Here is a 14,303-nt window from a genome sequence, read left to right as displayed (position 1 = left end):
ATAATAAAACCATTTTACATGCATTTACATCTAACCAGTTTGTGGGAAGTGGTATATAGATAACAGACTCATTGAAATCATGTAAATATACATTGTAACCTACATATAAAAGAAACGAAAACTTGTGTAAAATTAAAATAAATAAAAGAACTGTAACATCATGTTTCTCAACTCAACAGCTGTATACTTTGACAAAAATCTTTAAATAATATTCTAAGATCAGAAATAATCTCAATTGTTGAAAACTGAGCCAATAACATAACAAAAATACTAGAACATTTATTAAAAAAAAATCATGACATTATTATAGAACAGCACCACAATAATTCTTATACAAATTCAATATTCTTATGGTGTTTATAAAGGGTTCCCTATTTTTGCCATCGTAGCAAAATGTTTTTGACAGTACACCTCACATACTTATACACTTGTAAACAAGTAGTATGAAATAATACTGTCAGAGGTAAATAGATCAGTGTTTCTGAATTTGTTTAAACAAGACTGGAACAGGGTTTTACATCACACTGAGTGATATGAATAAGATAAAGTAAATACTAAGTTTTGAGAGAATAAAATACCTACTCTGAAAATAAAATACTACTCTGAGAATAAAATAGACTTACTCTGCCTAATATTTAGTCAGGTTATCCAGAATTACGAGTAACTACTTGGATTGTGTGAAAATAAAGACGAGTAATTTTGAAAAGCTTAGTAGTTATATATTTTTTTAAGAATATAAGATAGCATGACTGTGTTATATTTACTTATGTAACAAAGGATATTTGTATGCAATTTTCTGAGAGGAATGCTATAAAGAAGACCACAAATAGACAAGTCAAGGAATTATTGTGTTTTGCGAGTGAAAATGTTGATTTCTTAACGGGGGAGTTTTCAGCAGAAAAAATATGAACAAGAGGAGGGCGATTGTTATTAAGCAAAATATGGTTTAATTCTTTTAACCCACGGGTTGGTCTAGTGGTGAACTCTTCATTGCAAATCAGCTGATTTCAAACTCGAGAGTTCTAAGGTTCAAATCCTATTAAAGGCAGTTGTTACTTTTATACAGATTTTAATATTCGATCATGGATACTGGTGTTCTTTGGTGGTTGGGTTTCAATTAACCACACATTTCAGGAACGGTCATCCTGAGACTGTACAAGACTACGCCTCATTTACATTCATATATATCATCTTCATTCATCCACTGAAGTAATACCTTACGGTGGTTCCAGAGGCTAAACAGAAAAAGAGAGAGAGAGATTTAATTCTCTTCTATCTAAAATGTTTACATAAAAGACTTGTTTTCAAAATCAAATGTTTAATGAAGTCTGAGGATATTGAAGTAGTTCAAGAACTACAAAGCTCCCAGCACACAATTCTGGAATTTCATAATTCCATTTTTTGGCATTGCATTGATTATATATTTTAATTATGTTACCTATTTAAATATCATTCAGGTTATCAAAATTTGATTTAAAATCTCAAATATTTCTTGAAGGTTGAACTCAATTTTGAGCCGGCATCATTAATTACATTATAGTAGTAATATGTTATTTATATATAAATAAATGGTATTCAAAGTTACTGATTTAAATAAAAATTATAATTAGAGAAACTTTTCTGTTTTGAATAAAAAATAAAAAAAATTAAATTTCACCATTAATTTACTACATTATCTATTTTTTTCAATTTTTGTTTTTCCCTTTGTAAAAGAAAAGATCTTCTGTCCAATGTCCAACATAAACAGTAAATATTATATGTTTTGTTTTTGTTGTTTTGATTCATTTTTAAATGTAGTCTGAATGACTGAAATTTAAAAAATCCGGTGAATGCGTTCCTATACTTTAAAATCAAAATGTGTATAAACACACACACACACACGCGCGCGCGCGCGCGCACACACATTTAGATTAAGATTAATTTAATTTGTAATTGTAAGTTTAAGTAAAACTGGTTCCACTGTTTTGCATAATGAACAACGTATCAACTGACAATAAAATAAAATCCAAAAAAAAGTAAATGCCGCTAAAAAAAATTAGTAAAAAGTAAAATCAAGTTTTACAATACTGCTTTAAATTATAAATTTTTGAAGTTCGAGCTAAAATACACAAATACGAGTGAGTAGAACTATCTAAAATTTAATAATTTTTTAGGCCCTAAAATAAAAAAAAAAAAAAAACTGAAATTGACAAATTGCGTGGAACAGATACCACCAACAATGTCTTGAAATTATTTGCAGGGACTACGTTAATAATACCGCAGTTTAATATTTAAACTCTAAATGTAAGTTACAAAAATTTACACAGTAAAACCGGTTTTGCGGGAACATAGCTGTTGTTAACCGTTCTCCAAGGATAAACTACAAAACCTAATGTGAGGTCTCTCCCTCTCAATAGTCCCGTTCTTTACATTCAGACAACGGTCGAACGATATCCTTTTTGCATTTTTTGCAATTTTTTACAAAAATAATAATTCAATAATAACAATAAAAAAAAGAATATGAAAAAAATATCAGAAGTTATTAATGAAATAAAATTTTACGCTCTTTTCATTTTAAATAATGTATATATGTAATTAAATAGGCTTACATGGAAGTCATGTGACCACATCAGATTTTTTCTAATAACAGTTGCATAATTTTAGTTCGCAGTATTTTCACATTGGAGCAGCATACTACAAATTCATTTATAGTTATAGAAATATACATGAAGACAACTTTGTTGGTGTATATGTTTATAAGACGATATAATAATTGAATTTATAAATTTGTAAATAATTTTATAGACAATATGTTGGAACGGAGAACTTACAATTTACAGTTTTGTTATCGATAAAAAACTGATTACTTAATATAATTAATCTGAACAAAAATAACACTGATTACTACTTATATGGCAGTAATCACATTATTCTTAGTACAGGGTTAATAATAATATAATTTGAACGAATTGGAAATAAAAAAAATCAAATTAAATAAAGAATATCACATTATCGATCTTCATTTAACATTGTTTACAGACTATGATTATAATAAATATATACAATTTTACTGTGGTTTTATTATCTTATTACCTTACGACGTTTATTTGAAAACGTACCGATAAAAAAGCAATAAGTAAATAATTACATTTTAATCTTTTTTTGCCGTCGTTAAAATTTCAGCTATTTTTCTTGTTTTTTTTTTTTTTTGTAGTAGATGTAAACAGAACAATCTGTTATTTATTTATATATTTTGTTAGCCATACATATTCCTTCCTTGTACGCCTATTAAATTACGTATACACATTTTTTGCTGCACTTCATTTTAACTTATTTCATTTAAAAATGAGATACGATCCTCCACTTCTTTAATATAGTGAACAGTTACACGACTGCTGAAATATTAGTTTTTATTAACGTCAAATATTTATACGATTATTAATTCAATAATCTTACATGAAATATTAGGTTAGAGTAAACGTCCCTTTATTACTTGTATTACTTACTAGATAAGTATTATTCGAATCTTCGAGAGTTGCCGATTAACAAAAGTTTCAGATATCTGGTGCGTCGTATAAATAAAAGTTAATAATAATTAAATTCTTCCGTTTAGTGAACTCCTGCCCGATTACAAATGTTAATATTGACCTTACGGTGTAAAATATTCAGTTTTTATTATCGGGGTTTTCGGTGAATAATCAAAAATGAAAATGAAAAATTATACAAGAAAAAGAAAATTAACGTGAAGATATGCATCTCAAAAAACGACAAGAAGATGAATATGAAAAGGAAGAAAATGCTAAGAACAAAGGAAGAATAAAAAGGTTAAGGGAAGAAGATAAATATAAAGAGGAAGAAAACTAAGACCAAGGAAAAAATAAAAAGATTAAGAGAGGATGATGAATATAAAGAGAGAAAAAATTTGAAAACTAAAGAACGTGTAAACAAATTAAGATCAGAATAATTATACCAAACCAAAAAGCGATTAAATGAATGGTAACAAAAAAACAAACGAAATGATGATCAATTCCATCTTAGGGAGAATATTGTCCGACAATATCAGAAGAGTAATGAATTAAAAGATAAGAATTTTTTGCAATTTATTAAAGATCGGGCATGTATGCCTTAGTGTATATGTTTTTCTTGTGAATGTCTATTTTTCAGTCGTTCTGTAGTTAACTTTAATGTAGATAAAATTAAAAAGAAATTAAACTAGAAAATCCAAAAATTCTAAATTATTAATATTTAGAGATAGATAGAGAATATTCTTCGAGATTCACTACGAAGAACCATCCACCCATCGGCACGGTAGTTTCCGCGTTGGGTTACGGTTGCGTTTCGTAAGTTGTCGAATTTATGTATAAAAAAAAAACAATCTGAGGTGTTGCGTTGTTGTGTAAGGGTGGTGTTGTATGTTGTAATTTGTGTAGTGTTTGTTGTATGATGTTAAAAGGTTCAGCATCTCGGTGTGTAGTGAGGGAAAAAAGCTACATAGTCTAAGGCCGTGAAGATGTGAACCCTCAAAGTCTTTAAGTCTTATTCCCTTACTACCCTGCTAAAGATTAAGAATAAAAGTAATTTTCAATTTTATCACCGAGAGGAGCCAAATTTTAATCCCCTAAAAAACTGCGAGTAAAGTTATTAACATTGTTTAAAGAATGTTTTATTTAGAAAATCACACAGAGTAATTTAGGACAAAAGGGAAATAAATTTGGAAATGACTCTAACGCTTGAAATAAGGAGAAAAAGTAAACTTATGATTTCTTAAGTTTTTTGACCTGGTAATCGAATAAAACAGATTTCTGAAATCTCTCCTGCAGTTTTCATGAAATCCAACGTAAAACAGAAAAATTCGTTAACGAGAAACACGTTTTTTGGGTTTGAAGTATGTTAACTTTGTAAATAACTAATAAACGCGTAAATTTTAATATCAAAACTTGTAGAGAATTTAATTCTGAGAAGTTTTATATAATAAAGTTCTTGAAAAATAAAAAAAATCAACTTTTACTATTAAAAACAAAACTCAGAAAAATTAGAAAAACTTAGAAAAATATTATGAATTTATAAAAAAAAAAACAGCTGTTTTTGGTACAATAAATTTAGAGATTTGAAAAATTAAAATACTCGTACTTTTTATAATTTATTAAAAAGAATTGAAAAAATACTGTTTGTGGTTTACAAAAAATGAATTTACAATAAACGTTCGAAAATTCCACCGTTGATATCAATGCACTTTACAACTTGTTTCCTTATATTTTCTGTTACCAAACTAATAATATTCTGGTGTTCCTTGACCGAGGGCAACAGCATTGAGAATGCGAGCGTTCGGTTCATCACAGGGCCGCCTACTTTTTTTTTGTGGGTACCTCGCATTTCATCCATCACAAAAATAGTAATCTTAAGGGAGTAAGGTCCAGTGATGTGCAGTAAGGTCCAGGCTCTCTAAAGTGCAATACATTTACCGATAAAATTTTCGTTTAGGAATTATCTTATTTCATTTATGAAAAGCGTTTGTGTTCGACCAAGGTGATAGTACATTTCAATTCGTTTCGCCAATGAGAAATTTTCAATAGCTGTAAGAAATTTATCGTTTAAAATTTTCAGATAATTTCTTCTTGTTACACATTATTCTAGTATGAAAGTGCCTATTAATCGGTTGTCGATCATGCCCCCAAATTTTCAACAAAAATCGTTGCTAGAAATTTGATTCGACTACACGGGTTTTCTTCGGACCACAGATGAGAATTCCTTCTGCTGTTTATGCCATTACTGGTAAAAGTAGCTTCGTCCGAAAATAGTTTGAACGGAATTAAGTGGTAATTATTTACCCGTTAGCCATAGGGTACAACATTATTACCTTTTGACAAAAAGTGCAGTCGTCTAGCACAGTCACAAGCTGCAGATGTTGAACATGAACATGATAAGGACGCAGTCCGTGAGTCCGTGAATCTCCTCCTACTGTACTTTGTGGAATGTTGAGTCGTGTAGAAATCTTCTATTCGTTGTAGGACTAAGCTGTACCGGCTGAAGAATGTTTTCCATTTCATCACCAGGTACGGTTGATGTTCAGATGAAACATGAGCGCTGGGAAGTGAAATTCTTACGAAGCTTATTAAATATTCTACAAAATAGTTTACGGTTTGGAATTACTCCTCCAGGATACCTTTGTTTCTTTCTTTTCTGTTTAGCCTCCGTGGAACCACCTTATGGTATTACTTCAGAGGATGAATGAGGATGGTATGTATGAATGTAAATGAAGTGTAGACTTATACAGTCACCGGTCGACAATTCCTGAGATATGTGGTTAATTTCTGTATACCTATACATCGGTATTCCTCCACCGCAGGTGGAGCACTTCTATCAAAGAGCCGTACACAAAAAAATCATATCGGCATATTCTACATGACTGAAGAAACGCGGCATTTTTCAAACCAAAGGATTCAAAACGAAATTTCACTTTTTTAAATTCAGATTCAATTGGAAAAATGTAGGTGCAGTTTAAAATACACCAAACACAAAAACACTGCCCGACTTGATTTTAAAAAAAATATTTAAACAAAATCAAAATTACGTCAAAAACACTAAACCGCTTAAAGTTTATTATTAACACGTAACCACAATTTTGTGTCAAAAATAAGTAATATTTAAATTAATCTTGAAGCATACAGTTGGTGTTGCTAACATAATTTTTCGAAGTCCTAAATTTAAAGTACTAAAAACGGCTGTTTTTAATTTTTACAAATTCGTAACATTTTTGTATTAAGTTTTGATTTTAATAATAAAAGTTGATTTTTTTTTATTACATCAATTTTTTCAAAATTAAATTCTCTACAAATTTAATAATAAAATTTACGCATTTATTAATCATTTAACTAAGTTATTGTACTTTAAATCTAAAAAACGTGTCACCGAATTTTTCTGTTTTACGTTGGATATCATGAACATCACGGGAGAAAAAGTTCTTGATCCTTTTTTACTCGATTTTCAGGTAAAAAACATAAGAAACTACCAAGTTAATCTGGGAACTTATGTTAGCGCGTGAAATAAAAAAAAAATCATACATAACATACGTTCAATAATGCTTTGTTATCGAGTTATGGCTAGCGAAAATTTTACGCCCAGATTTCAGTTCCCCCGGTGAAATGAGGTCATATAAAAATTGTTAAGGCGTTATATAAGTGGTAAACTTGGTAGCCATAAACTTAGGTAAACTTGGTAAATTTTCGCTAGCCATAACTCGATAACAAAGCATTATTGAACGTATGTTATGTATGATTTTTTTTTTATTTCACGCGCTAACATAAGTTCCCAGATTATTTTCCTTTCCTCTTCAATCACTCTGTATTTAATTACTAAGAAAACCCCAAATCCTTCGCTTTCAAAATGGATATAATTATTTTAATTTTAAAAAAAATTTAAGGATTCGTTAGAATGCCTTCAGATGAAGAATCACAGGACGGGGGAAAAATTGGTCAGTCAGTATTAAAATGTATAACTTGAATAACGTTTAAATAAAGAATTATATTTTTAAAAAAACTGCGAGTAGAAAGTAATAATTTGGAGCCGGTATGATACTCCTAGTAGTATGAGAAAAATAGTATGCATTGCTAACTATAAAGAAAATAACAAATGGGTTGACCAGGAGTTTGAAATAAGAATAGTGATTTTACAGGTGCTGCTCATCATCAGTCTTTTGACTCGATAATATATATCTACCTGATTAACAAAGAACAAAATTCGAACTTAATTGTCGTCTCTAAACTTGATTTGTTGACTTTAAAAGGATTTGACTCGATCTTTTATGGAATAACAGTACAACTTTATTCCTTAATCTGCCTTTCTGTATACATGGAATTGCGTTTAAAGTAGATCTAATTGTAGATATTATGCAGCTTCTTCGACTGTAGTGTTGCATATCGCCCTTTATTGATGTTCCCATATTAAAAAGATAAGAAAACAAACTGTTTTAGTACGGAATTAGTCATTTGACTGGTTTGATGCAGCTCTCCAAGATTCCCTATCTAGTGCTAGTCGTTTCATTTCAGTATACCCTCTACGGAATTAGTAAAATAAAACAACTTGCCCCTTGCTGTTATGCTCTCTGTTGTAACTACCTCGAGTCAAATATGCTTTACTCAAAGTAAAAGTCAATTATGGCATTTTTCAAAACCTACGTTTTTTATATTTCTTATTGATAATTTTTCTTTTATGAATGTGGCTTGTGTGCAATCTGCATTTTGTAATAATATTAAGCTTTTACGAAAATAAACTTAATTGCGTTTGGAGAGTGTTTTTTTTAACTGTTTAATATCCAGTAAATTTATTACATTTTCTTATCCCGTGTGAATTTGATTAGTTTTATAATTAATCATTTAATTTCTTCTATTCTCTAAGGAAATACTTTATTTATATTTTTACTTCATTCTTACTACCAGAATTCAGGAAATAATAAAACTCCATTTCCAAAATTTACCTTGGAAAAAAATTATAAAACGTAACAACTTCATTTATTAAATTAAAACTATCAGTATTAAAAAAAAAGCTGACAACACAGTTATAGGACTTTCCTGTCACGCGTTCCGGGAAAGTCCTACAATTGTGTGTTGTTTCTGACACGCAGCTTACACGCGCAACTTAATTAAAAATATTTATCATTTTGTTTAAATATAATATTTTTTTGTTTATTTCATTCAATGATTCTAAGAGAAGCGCTCGCGCATATCGTATTTAATTCACGCGGGTTTGACGGTACTAGCGGCGACGGTCGGCACTAACTAAACTAAGTAATTTCACAACTTACATAGAACAGATTTTGATTGTACGGTTGGCAGACGGGTCGAGCCGCGAGGCTTAACGTACCAGATACCGAGTCAACCGGGCGATCGAGTTAGAGACCCAGCCAGATCGAGTTACGTTTTTACACTTTACATATTATTCATTTATTCAATTCTACCGCTCACCAGTGACGTCAAAAAATAGCAGACGATGAAGAAGGCGTTAGGTGTTAGAGGCCAACACCGAACGTATACGATTACATTCAAATATTAACATCCGGAAAATTTCAGTCAGGTCTTTTGTTTATTTGGGTTCCTTAGCTGTGAAAACGTCAAGATCCGGTGAAAACCGCGTACCCCGAATTAGACCAAATCGGACCCGTGTCCCAAACCGGACCGATTACAATACTTACCTTCTAGAGCTATAGCTCTTCTACAGCGCTATCTAGACGGGAAAATAAAAAAAGTTACGTTATCCGCTTCTTTGTTTCTCTTAAAAACTCGAGAAATGTTAATAGAACGCTAATTTAAGATATCTATTTTAGAAATTAAAATAAATATAGATTTTCATTAAGTTCTTACTAGATATGACCTAGCTTTCAGAATATTTTTTTCCGGTTAGTTTATTAACTAAACGGTTATCACTCTGAAGAACATACTCGTACTGATTATTTTTTTAGGAAAATAAATTATTTCTCAACGGTTAATTAAAAGCCGATTCTAGAATTTTAATCAAATTAAGTGGAATCTTAACTAACAAACTTATTAAATATAAAAATTTTAATAAAAATACTTCCTACGTTTAAAAAATTTTAATTAGAATAGATTTGTTACTACTGGTCTTTAAGAAATATATTTTTATCTTTAATGGATTATAGATTGCGAATAGAATCTTTTAAACGTTTTACGGACATAAAAAAGCGGATATTCCAAAGTTAAAACTGTAATATGCCATCTGTACGTGAAGATTATAAGATACGAGAGGAAAAGTTATTTTTTATTTATTATTCTGTTAAGCGTTTATTAAAAAAAATTAAATCGACCTTTGAACATTAATCTTAACGCTAACCTAAAGAAATGAATATCAGATTTGTCGAAATAAAAATTATTAATATTAAATGTAGGTCATATTAAACCGGTTTGGTTCCTCCCCTTCATTATAACTGATAAACTACGCATTTTGTTAAGATAATACACCGAGTACTAGAACAAAAAGAGGATGTGCAGATAATTGTTGAACTCAAAATAAATTGCAACATGAAAGTAAATAATTATTAATTATTATTACATCTGATGTTGACTTATTAATAGGACCATTACATTAAATATTATAAAAAAATGATTGAAATTAAAGATCTACACACACTTATTATGTGTATACACTAAAATGATCTCCCAGTTAAAACAGGTTGTATTTCAGAAATTTGTGCATTTTATTAAAAAAAAATAGTGTCTTAATTCTGTCTTTAAAAAAAAAAACATTATTTTATTGCAGTGAAATTTCAATTCTGCTCCATAAAAAAAGTAATAAGGTTTTAATAGTAGCAATTGAGATAACGGTGAGATATTATAGCCAAATAAAATTATAAGTTTATATTAAACCACTTGCTTTCAAACATAACATTTTGTGAAAGGAATCGCTGCTACTAATGATGAACTTAACATGGTATTTCAGGTAAGTTTGAAATATATCTTTGCTTTTTGTTAGAACAGATGAAAAAATGATCGATATGAATTTATCGATGGTTTTCCATTATTTAAGCCTTTGTTTGCTATCGTCAAAATTCAAGTAAGCGGGTTTGTCAAGCGACAAAAAGATAATCGCACGAAGATATGTAATAAAGTCTGAAAAACATACACAGAAGAAAGTCTAAGGAACAACATACAAATCGTTGTTTCAATTGTGCAGCTTCTTTTTCTGAAGATGATCAAAGAAAAATATTTGAATCTTTATTTTTTGCAAGCTTGTGAATATCGATGATCAAAGAGATTTAATCTCAAAGTCCATAGTCCCTTTACAGGCTAAAACAAAAGTCATCGGTAATAAAAGGAAAACTATTTTTCATATCGGTTAAAAATCAATTGAAGTACATCAAGGATCTGTTACGTTTATTTATTTAATTACTTATTTAGATAAATATTAGGGATATACGAGTATCTAAACACCTGACTAAATCTGAAGCGTATTAATACATAAGTTGAAATAAAAGGAATGAGTCTGACTTATAGAAAATTATTATTCTGATAACATGGAAGCTACAAAAAAATTGAAAAATTAATCTGATATGACATAAGAAATATAAAGTACGATTGATTTTCATTATTTATTAACTCAAATTGACGAAAAATATTTGACTAACAATTTTTGAGATATACTGATTCTAAGCAACAATGTGTAGGAAAAATGGTGGAAAATTATACTTTTATGAAAAAAAAGTTCAACACTCAATTTAATTTACGATTCTTTATATATATATAAAAAAAACAAAAACAAAAGAAAAGTAAAAAGTGGAAGGATTTAAAACATACAAGATCTGATAACAAAACAAAAGAAGAGAAAATCTTTAGTGTCACTTTTTCATTACAGGAAAAGGTAGCAGATATTAAGAAATCAAATTAATCATACAGTACTGTTAAGGTTTATGTATTTTATTCACAGGATTCTTATCTATTTCTGCTGAAGAGGTATCCAGTTTCTGTTATAAGAAGAAGCTTTCAATGTACAATTCTTAAGCACATATCTTAAGCGTAGGCCGCCCAGATAAGCATGTCAAAAGAACGAGGAGACAGATTATTACACGACTGGGTTACCGTAAAATCTGTTTGCGGCCGGTGTTTCCACGCAAACTCACAGAAAAGAACAACCACGAAAGGAATGTTGAGAACATCTGAATCGTTATCGTAAGGAGGACCTTTCCTTTTCAGCATTGCAATGGGAGACGAAACTGGGGCGCATCGTTACAATACAGAAGAAACTGGGGCAGAACATGAAAAAAAAACACAATAAACAAATACAACAAAGTAATTAAATCACAAAAAAAGCATTAAGATGCAAGACCAATGAAGATGAAACCAATCCCTGCATTCCAACTTAATTTATTAATTTAATAAAAAAGAAATAAATAAAACAGAAAGGAACTTTATGTTCTAAGAAAATTGATATTACTTGCAAAATTTTAAGAAAAATTGGAAATCATATAGAGATTGAGATGATTTATAAAAACTTATTTTATTTAATTACTAAATGTTTCTCTTTTTTCGCGTTTAGCGCTTTTGTAAAGATCCCTGATTCATCGGTATGTATAAAATTATATATATTAGATTAAGAATACATGTTAGATAATATTGGTAAGTATTTATTTTATAAAGTTATCGTTATTAATAAATAATAATGAACGAAAAAATAAATACCTACTTAAAGTAACAAACATAAAGCTTGCTTTTCGTTATATACTAACAACATCAATCTAAATAACAATATGATATTGTAATTTTAAAATTGGGCTTAAACTATAAATTATTATCCCAATAATTACAGAAAAGATCTCAAAATAAACATCGCAGATGTTGACAATTTACAAAATTTCCCCTAAAAGAAACGAAATTTGATAAAACGAAATGTTGCTTCAGAAATAAAAAAAAATATCATGTAAACAAATAAAAAACGATAAAAATAGTTTTTATAAAAAAAAATAAATATTTAAACAAAAAAAATGATATGAATAATACAATCTAAAGTAAATAAACTAGACGTTCAGATGATTATTATATTCAAAGATAAAATATATAGGTTAAATTAATTCATTTTTAAATAATAAGACTTACAGAAAGTTTAAAACTGATTTGACAAATCATATTTTACTTAGAACCTATTAAAACTATAAATAATAATAATGTTAATTTTTATTTATTTGTTTATTCAGTACAACGGAACAGCCACTTGATCCTTTTCATATTGTACATTGAACACAAAAAACTAATAATGTACATATAACGTTTATATATACTTAAGTAATGAATCTATGCGTAATATGATAGTAATAATAATATTCCAAAACATAACAAATATAATTTTCATATTATTATATGATGTTCAAAATATTGATAATAACATGAATTAAACAATTTCTGACAATAATTTGAAAACCAAAAAATATAATCGTTAACTAAACACATTCCATCAGAAAAAAAACAGGACATATATGATACATGATACAAGTATAATGAGTACTGATACAAGTACATAACCTTAGGAATTTTGTTTATTTTTATGATGAACCTCCACTAACCCTCGTGCAACCTCAGCACAAAACAACACAAATCAAATACAAATGTCATGTCATTCAAATAGTTCCTTAAGGCTTTCAACGAATAATCTTCCATTCGACATAAAGAAGACAATCCTCTCATTATAGTCATTAGTAACATCCGTACACCTTGCATTCAGAGACAAATCAGATTTCCGCTCGGTCTTAAAAAGTTTGAAGTCTCTTATTCTCAAACAAGGGACGCGTAGCCCGAAGCCAGAGTAGTTATCAAATTGATAAACGATAAACGATGGAAGTGCAAGTCAAAAATTTTCTTCTGTTACTTAAGCAAGAAAGGCCAAGTTGTTTGCGAACTTCAACCGATGTAAAATCGATAGGAAAACGGAATTTGCGCAGGAGCCATGAGATAAATTTCCCTTGGACATCCTCCATCATTGCAGATGTAAAATCCCTGTCCCGGTTCCACACAACCGTAAGGTACTCTAGCTGACAACGTACCAGGGATGTATACAGAATGAGACAGGTGAACAACACATCTCTAAAATTCCTCGCCAACCATCAAACTACACCAAGATTCCGCCTTGCCTTGCCGACTATCTCCTCAACATGCCTAACCGTAGAAAGTTTTTGGTCAAAAAGTACGCCAAAATCCCTAATTTCCTCAACTCTCTCAACTGGAACTCCATTAATGATTTATCGGAAATATGAGGAAACTGTACGTCGTGAGAACGACAAGACTCTTTCTTGTCTTGTCAGTATTAAGAGGCATCAAGTTGGAGGAGCGTGTCGATACAATCCTTCGTTAGAACCACGATCTACGTTTTGCTGAGGGCTCGAGACAAATATTTGGTCTTTCTGATGTCCAGATAATTCTGCGGCTTGATTGCTTTTAGTGTTTTGGCTTTCGGTCGTGTGTGTACCTTCCGATAATTTCAAGACGAGCTGATTGCATTCTGCGGCTGCTGTGTAGCATCGATAATGTTAGACCCTACATTTTCTCCACGTTTGCAGTGTATAAGGCACAGGTTTATGCGAAACGTATCCGCCTCACCGCGGCGAAGATGTGGCAACGACTTCTGGTCGTAAGTCCCAGTTACAAGTAAGAGAATACTCCCTAGTCCTACTTGCGTTCTTTTCAGAATGAGAGCAGTAATCCGTGGTTGTACTCTTATAACCGATCCAGAAGCGGCTAAGAGATACGAAGAGTGATAGGGGAATATAGAAGGTCCCCGGCTGTCCATGACTCGCTGCGGATAGTAGTTACATTTGTGGGCTTGCCCAA

General features: G+C 30.2%; 1 protein-coding gene across 1 annotated transcript in view; it reads right to left on the bottom strand.

Annotated features, from left to right (window-relative positions):
• Positions 1–14,303, bottom strand: part of LOC142319049 (peptidyl-prolyl cis-trans isomerase B-like) — a 40,182-nt gene that overhangs the window by 16,334 nt on the left and 9,545 nt on the right. The gene's annotated exons all lie outside the window — the stretch shown is intronic.

This window comes from Lycorma delicatula, chromosome 2, assembly GCF_047948215.1.
Source record: "Lycorma delicatula isolate Av1 chromosome 2, ASM4794821v1, whole genome shotgun sequence".
NCBI classification, from domain to species: domain Eukaryota; kingdom Metazoa; phylum Arthropoda; class Insecta; order Hemiptera; family Fulgoridae; genus Lycorma; species Lycorma delicatula.
This window is presented reverse-complemented; position numbering and strand designations above follow the sequence as displayed.